Here is an 8,808-nt window from a genome sequence, read left to right as displayed (position 1 = left end):
CCCTGCAGCTCACTTGCTGGTGCCAGCCCCAGCTCCTGATGACCAGCCTGGTGTCAGTGCCTGTGGTTCACCATCCCAGGCTGAGGGGATCAGAGAGTGAAGGAAGGCAGAGTGAAAAGAGCAGACATATGTGTTGCTTTCCTAGGTCAAGGTCAGGGGCTAAAGAGAGGAACGAAGGCCGAACAGAAAGGAGACTTTAGTCAGGAGTTCAGAAATAACTGTGATGTTGAAGGTCACAGTCATCTAAGCAAACTGTCTGGACTCCCTTAGTTTCCTCTGTTGTCCATGAAGGCAGGTTCTTCCAAAGAACAACCCATAGCACTAAATTTTGGATCTGCTGGAATCGCTCTCTGGAAGACCTCTTTTTCCTCCAGTGGTTATAGGAACACCGGGGGAGAGTTCCTTGGCTAAAATAGGAGTCCAAGTTGGTCAAGTGTAAATATCCACCCTCAGTATTTCTGTGAATTATGGGCAGGTGTGACTGCCCAGAGTCCTGAACCTTGCCCAAAGCAAGTCACAAAGGTGATATGCGATCACAGAAGACTGTGTGGTAAGTGTACTCTTTTACTGAGCAGAAGACAGAGAATTTGAACCTACTTCTTACAGCAATGACATGTGCTTGTGGTCTGAACACCTGATAGCTCCACAAATACTCTCCTGAGTCATGGGAATTTTGCTGTTTGCTGCCACAAGATGAATGCCGTGACCTCTATATCAGAAATATGTATGAAAGTTGTATCAGTTTGTACATGAAATGGAGGATCACTGCTTCATAACACATGTAGGAAAGTTACTTACTCCCTGCAATAATCACATTGCACATATGATTATACAACCCCCTCTAGAGTCAGACCCTACATCTTCAGCTCTGGAAAGGGATGTATATGTTTCTCTGTGAAGTGAAGATGGTCCTGAGATGCATGCAGGTGTGGAACATCTGTCTCATGCTGATGCCTGCTAGCTGATGCCTGCGAGCAGTTAGTGCCTGCAAGTTGAGGCCTGTAACAATTAGTGATAAGAGAAGCATTCCATTATACCTTATGTGGTCATGTTGCATCTAGTTGTGTATACCTGGAAGACTCAAAGAGGGGAATATTAAGAAATTTTTTTACCAAACAATGCTTAACTTTGTGTTTAACAAGGCCTGAGTGATTAAAAGGTACAGAGAAGATATCCTAACCTTGAGAATAGATGCATCCTGGCAGAAATGCTCAAACAAGGTGGATAAGAATGAACAGCCGGTCTGCACAACAGAGTCGGAAACATCCAAGGAGAAGAAATTGTTCTCAAAAGACTCGTGACCATAAAAGGGAAAAAGGACTAGGGGGCTAACACCCCAAACGACCACTGGCAACCACCCGAGACCCCATGCATGTGTAGTGTATTTTTGAAATGCCAGCATTATGGAAATGGCAGAAAGGTGGAGACTTCTTGGAAAATGTATGAATATTCATGTCTTTAAGGTATATAAAGAATGAACTTTTGTTTTAGTGTATGGACATTAGGTGGAATGATCCCCCATGCATCCAGCACTGCAGTAAAGAATGCCTGCTTTCTGAAACTCCAAAATGAGTTTTAGAGAATTCCTCTGCTGGCTTTTACGGCAACAACGCTATTAAAATGCTTGAAAGAAATTAAGTCTCTGAGAAAAGTGATTTGAAGCATAATGTTTCCTTATTTATGATGAGTGAAAATTGTGTGTTTAATGTAACTATATTTAGAGTGCTACTGTATGCCACAAGAAAACCTTTGTGGTATGAGCAAATAGTAGGAAACCTCCTGAAACAGGCCTTAAAAATTTTTCTGTTTTGTAGGCTGAAAAGTGATATTAACTGATCAATATCCTGATATTTCCAGAATTGCTTTTTTGGTTTCCCAAAATGCCAGTTGAATGATCAGATTTGCTTCCCTTGTATAAACAATAATCTCTGTAATCTAATCACAAAACAAATAAAATCAATCATATGCTCTTATTTCAATTATTCACTTTGATTTCTGTCCTCATGGTACTTAAAAATCATCATCTCAATCAGAATCATGTTGCACTAGCTGCTGTATTTTGCTGAGTCCACCCTTCCTTTAGAGAGGTGAACAGGAGAAGTGGGGAAGACAGGGATAGGAGGCAGGAGTGACTTCGCCCAGAGGATGGAGTGGCAGAACTGCGAATGGAAACTGTGTCGTAAATCTGTCCTGCCCACTGGGCAGCATTGTCCCTTACAGGAGCTTCAAAGTGAGATGCTGAGCTGTCAGGGGAAAGTTCGCAGCTGAAAATTTAGTCTGGGGTCTCCAGGAAACTTTGAGTACCTCTGGTGAGAAGTTATATATTGCTATATGGTTTGTTGAGAAAAAATGTTTGTGTTGGTAGCAGCTTCATTTAAAATGTTTTCTTTAAGCTGTATATTACTGTTTCTCAGTCTCAGTCTTAATTTGTTCCTGAATGAATCAAGGATGACAGGATTTCAGAATGAGTGCACTAAAGCTTTGTTTGATATTAGAAAATCGTTCTTCACAAATTATTCATTTGTTCTTAAAGCATCTGTGCTATCTTTCCATAAAAGAGTTTTATTTGCATTTGCGAAATGGAGTGATAGGTGCTATTTTGAGATCTTTGTGTAAACTTTACCAAAAAAAAGTGTTTGACATGTTTTTCTTTAATGTTACTTTTTCTACAGTGACACGGTTCTCCCATGGTGCGTTGGGTTTGCTACGTCTTTCCCTAAAAATCATTTATCTCCAGTGGAACAGCTAAAAGAACAGGGGAAAACAGAATTAACTTTTAAAGGTTTCGGCTGCTGTTGACAACACAGGGAACAGAAAGGCCACAAGGTGGTAGCAGTCTGTAAGGAAGCGCCAGGAGATGGCTCTGAGCTTTTCTTCCAGATTTAGGGAGGGAAATACTGTCTGTGTGCGTTATGCTACACAGTGGAGCATTTGCAGTGTTCAAGCAGAGTTAGTTTAGATCTATTTTCTTGAGTTATTTCACTTTGAGGTAATCTTGTGTGAGATAGAGCAATGGGGGGTAACACCATAGCATCACCCTTGTTGGCCCCTTAGGCTAACGGCACGTGACTTGGCCAAGGACACCAAGTGCAAATCCATTTAAAAATTGCTAGCATAAGATGGCATCTGGGCTTTTGTGCTGCGGTGAGTCCTTGGCTGGCTTTGTGCAGTCCTGCTTTTTTGGGCTCTCCTAATGGCATCCAAAATGGCATGGCCCCAGGTTGCAGGGTGCTGACCTCCTACGTACTCCATCTGCCAGCTCAGATAGGTTCGGAGTAATGTAATGGGTTAACTTCATACTGCCTGGCTTTGTGAGAGATCAGACATCATCTACCCTCCTTGGGCTGATATAACGTTTGTGTTAATAGAAGACAGTGAAAACTCCATCATGTGCTCTGTTTGATTTGACAGAAATGCAGTCATATGCCCACACATGATCAAGATTAAATTTGTGCTGCTGAGTGATCTGGCAGTGTGCAAACTTCTATTAATGTGCATGAAACCACAGTTTTGGGAAAGAAAATATGCTTTTGCTTCTGCTGCTCCTGCTATGAGAGAAAAGAAGAGAAAGGGGAGCTTCTGACAGATTAATGGGACAGACAACTGCAGGGATCATTTTGGTCTGGGCTACAATTACCAGAAAAACTACAGGAGGTTGTTCTGTAAACTGTTTCACTGTGAATTCTGGGAAAATTTAATCTTTTCTTGATGCATGTGAATTATGGGAAGGTGCATGAGGACCGGCAGCACTAAGCTATTTTTCTACCCTGTATATGCTCTACATCATACTTGAGTGAAGTTTTTGTGTGTCATCAGGACTTAATATAAAAGCAACATTCAATTTACAGCATTATAAGGTTAATTTAACTCCGTAGTGAAGATAAGCCCTGCATTTCTTGCTGCAGTCTATGTATAAATGCTAATTGTGCTGTGAATAGCAACAGTTTAATTTGGGCATGGTGCTCAGATGTGAACGCTCAGACACTTTGTAGCATACAGTTTGAATCTTTTAAAGCAAAAGAAAAAAGGTTGTCAGTAGTAGTGTGGACTCAACATTCATTGTTGTTTGCTTTCTGAGAGCCATAACCAACAGTCTGAACTGTTGTTTCCTCCATGGAGTCCATCTTTGCTCTTGTGCAAGTTTTCCTTCTCAGTGCTAATGATTTAAACACCTATTTATTGTTCAGTAAGACTGTCCCAGGAGGCAAAGAAAGAGTGAAAAAATGTCAGTGTTGCATGAAATGAAGTAACGGTTTGTATTAGGTCCCTTTCACCCAGCGCTGCAAACATACACATATGCTTTAGATTTCTTTCAGTTTCTGTAGGACTATTCTTAGTGGTACACTGAAATATGCTTGTATTAAACATGCTACAGAGGAGTTCCAAAATAAATCATGTCCTAAATTGACCTGATTCCCTTCACTGTTGTTTTATTCAGCTGTAATATAGCTTATGGAATGATAAAATGCAGCACTGAAGGTAATGGTCTAGTTTCTTTCTGTTACGATCATCGATACATTTTTCTATTTCTGACTTAATTTTTATGTTTTCTTTTGATTCCACAGTTCTCAAAGGTGTATCCTCCATTTTACTGAAAGCAAACTGTTTAAGGAGATACGTTCTAGCTACTTTTAGCTAAATAAAAATAATATACTCTCTGGATACTTATACAACTGGCTTACTAATGGGATTTAGTGAATCTCTACAAATTTTTACAGGTATTTGAGAAGCTCTTAGTCAAGCAAGCTCCTTTAAATCCAGTTATTTCAGCTTTGTTCTCTTCTGTTCTTTCCAGATACTTTCTTCTCTTGGGCCATCTCATGAACGTCACATCCCTAGCTGCCAATACTGATTCTTGTGACCATGCTTGGGTTTCTTTTTTTTTTTTTTTTTTTTTCCTTTTCCCAGCTCCAACTTTAATAAGCCTCCTGAGCTTTCTTTGCAACTGCAAATAAAACTTTGTGTACTCACACGCTTCTATTTGGAGTAAAAAGCCAAATGACCTTGTTTTAAAGACTGAACAAAGAGCTCTTGAAGATACAGGGAGGTGGGTACTCGACACACACCTAAACTCTAACCTGGAGTACAGAAAAAGTAAACAAATTTAAAAAATTTTTTCTTCCTTCATTAACAAATTTTTCTTACCCTGTTGTAATGTTTAAATTCCTTCTTGTGTTTCCTGAGTTAAAAAGGAGTTCTGTAAATTTTTTCATTAGAGGGGGTATGTTTCTTTCCCATTTCCCCCCAAACACTCTGGTTCTTTTATATATAGAAAATGTTGTCCCAAATACTTAGACAATATTTCTAATATTTTTCTTTGTTACCTGATTCTGTTTTAAAGCCTTGGTTAAAGCTCTTGAGACATGTTGAAACACTCTGAGATCACCTAAAAGGAAACTTGATGTCAGAAAGCAACAGTATATGCCCTGTTCTGAGGCAACCCTGTTTTAACATTAGTGCTTCCCCAAAAGATGTTACTGCATGCCAGCACAACCCCTTGAGAGAAATGGGTGATGGTGAGACCCTCCTGGAAATGGCAGGGAAGAAAGTCAGAGAAAATGAGTGGTGACCATGCACGGATCTTGCTGCTTTTGCACACATTCTCCAGGGATAGGGAGTGTCTTTTTGTTATGTGGTTGCACAGTTCTTAGCACAGCAAAGCTTTGAACCCTGATAAGGGTTTGTGAATGTTTTGGGAATGCCAGTGAAAAATGTGATATTTAACCAATGGTTATCATAGTGCTTTGAGAATTTGGTTTGTTCCCACAGGTTTTATTTTTATCCACATTCCCCAGCTATGTATTGGTGGCTGTTGCTGTCACTGTCATGCCATGATTGGTCCTCTTGCCCTTCTGGACTACTTTATTTTTGTATTCTGAGTATGGCACTCACCTCTAATCACATGCAAATGTCTGCATCTGAGCTAGTCACCTTAAGTTTTTCCTTTGTCCATGGAGGATTAATCAATGTATCTGAGACTAGAGTACAACTCATCTCATGCTGAAGCACATGCCAGTGTTTGGTTAGATAAATATGTTCTTCAGCTCCAGTGGGTTTATTGACTAGATCCCCTTTGGCAGCCATGCTATACATACCTAAGGTTAGGAGAGATTAATTCCATCCTTAGAGACCTCTACCGTGCTGCCTGTATAACTAAACATAGAAAGATGATGTGTAGATGGTGCCTAACTGGATCCCAGTCAGAGGGCTGGGTGCTGCAGGAGCTGTGTCCCTGGCCCAGAGAAGGGCCTTCCTCTGTCCTGTGAATCTGTCATAACCAGGCCCACAGAGTCATCCACATCTGGGCAGAGTGTAAACCCCAGATAACAATCTTTATTCCTTTTTCCCTCCACCACATCTTCCCTCCCTGCCCTGCCCTGTTCTGCCCTTCCATTTGGCTAATCTCTGCGGCTGTTCCTGGCACTGTCATTCTGCTCACACTGCCCTCTACCCAGTCTGCCAATTTTTTACCGGTTTCACTGTTTTTCCACTGAGCATTTTTCATTAGTGTCTTTCTAAGTACAGGAGCAGCAGAAGTAAGAGAAATTCTTTCCTCAGATTTGAAATAGCTTAGGACATAAGACAAACTGCACTGAGCCAGCCCCAGGGTTCATACACCTGCTGTCATGTTGAAAACACCCGTTTCTGATAGCTGCCAATAATGAATGCTGGGGAAGGATGCAGGGCAAGCCTGTGGTCATACTTCCAGCCTGAAGAGGTCTGTCTCAAACACTTTCTAAATCGGAGATATCTTTGAATCTAAATACATGAACTTTCACAAACAAGGTAGCAATGTGGCAGTGGGTCTGAAGTTGTCAGGTTGAATCCCTCCACTACCCTCCTTGCTCTTGACTGGGCATTGCCAGCTGTGCGGCTGTTTTGTAAACATGAGGTTTACTTACAGGAACTGACTCAATTACTTTTTCTTATTTTAAAAAATGAAGTAATAATTAATTTTTCATTAGTTATAAACTCCATAGAGACTGGCTGTAGTCAGAGAGCAGAGAAGCGGTTAGTGAAAGCTTTGCCATCTAGGGTGGTAAGGGTCTTGTGGGAGACCAGTGGTAGCAGGGCTGATGCATCTCAGTGTCAGTACAGAGTCAGTTTGTGACTTGCACTAAAGATTGCCTCTGATTTAATACTCAGTCATGGGCCTGCTGGAATAATCAGGCTCTGAAGAGCCTTGTGACTTAGGAAGATATCTGTAAGGTGCAGTACAGCCAGAAGTCTTCTTTAGCTACAGTTTGGGTGTATACCCCCAAATTGTAAAATACAGGATGATCATAAGGAACAATGTGACATCAGTGCTGGGAGGAACAGTGACCAGCTTTCCAAAATGACACAGAAACAGGGGAGACAGTGTGGAAAGCTGATGGGGAAGATGCTCTCTGTAAGGAAAAGTTGAGACAGCTGTTGTACAAAAGGGGAGGTGGGCAGACAGTACATGCTTACTGATGGCAAGCTCTGATCCTACAGCACTGCATCAGTAAACAAGAGCATTTAGAGAACAGCTGTCCTGATTGAGTACCCTCTTAAGGAGCATGAACTTGAGTTTACGTTTCCACAGCATCAGTGATAGCCTAAAGCCAAACACCTCTGAAGATAACCCAGTGGTTTGGAGTTGGCTTTCCTGCCTAACTCAATCTGGGAATGACACCAAGCAGTTCCCTGGTGGAATGGCAAATAAATTATTTTGCTATGGCTTCTTGTACCTGCTACATTTCTGATGTACCACCCTTAACTTGGGCTGCTTTATGTTACTGCACATGAGCATGGCAAATATTTTGTTATTTCTTATTTATTTCTTTATGGAAATATTTTGTTAGACATGATGTGGTCTGTGTAAAATATTCATCATCCCTCCAGTGATTTCTGGACTAGCACATAGGTGGCATGTCTGTTCTTCATAGCTCAGATGTCCTTGGAACTAGCTCGAGTTACAGCTGGAATATCTGAGCTGTGCTGTGCTGAGATAGCAGTCTGGAATTGGAGAATGGTACAGCAGTTTCACTAGTGACTCCATTTCTCTGCAGGGAAAATTAACTGGCCAGACTGCTGTGCTGAGGTGTTAGGTTGTTTCCTAGTCCAGGGCTGTTTTGGTGGGCATTAACTCTGCAACCTTTGCACCAGGCTCTGTTGTACAACACAGGTATACTCCGTTGCCTGTTTCTGCACCAAACAGATGCATGATATAATAGACAATATGGCAAATAATAACCTATCAGAGGTTATTTTTGTCTGTCTGTTGCAAGATAGTTGTACCCAGGTCAGGACAATATGGAGTAGATATGGTGATGCTTAAATGAGTCAAGAAGATCCAGAGATGGCTGGGTAAATCAGCAAAGTGAATATAATGCAGAAAACAAAGAGTTCAATAATGTTCCTACTTTTAAGATAAAAGCAAAGCCTCTTGATTCAGTGAAATAACAACAGCTCAGCTAAAGTATCACTAGAAAGGTGATGACACCACTGCACTAGCTTTAAGCTATCTGGCATAGATGCTGCGGAGGAAATTGGTGCAGCAGCAAGAATTCTGCATGGGCTGCAAAATGCTACTGAGAAGCTATATAAAATCACCATAGTTTCATGTTTCAGTTAGTTGAAACACTTATAATCCAGAAAGTGGTATGTATGAAACAGGTTCCTGCTCTTTAGGTGGATTTATTTTAGGCATCCTCCAACCTTGGATGATGTCTTTTATCTTTTTCCAATATTTTAAAAAAAATTTTCTAATAGAACGTGAGTTCCTGCTTGCCTTGGTTGTTTATCCTGGATCCTTTAGAAATAGTTCATGGAGTCCCTAGGGAC

This window comes from Athene noctua, chromosome 3, assembly GCF_965140245.1.
Source record: "Athene noctua chromosome 3, bAthNoc1.hap1.1, whole genome shotgun sequence".
In the NCBI taxonomy this organism is placed as follows: Eukaryota; Metazoa; Chordata; class Aves; order Strigiformes; family Strigidae; genus Athene; species Athene noctua.
Note: the sequence above shows the minus strand (reverse complement) of the source record.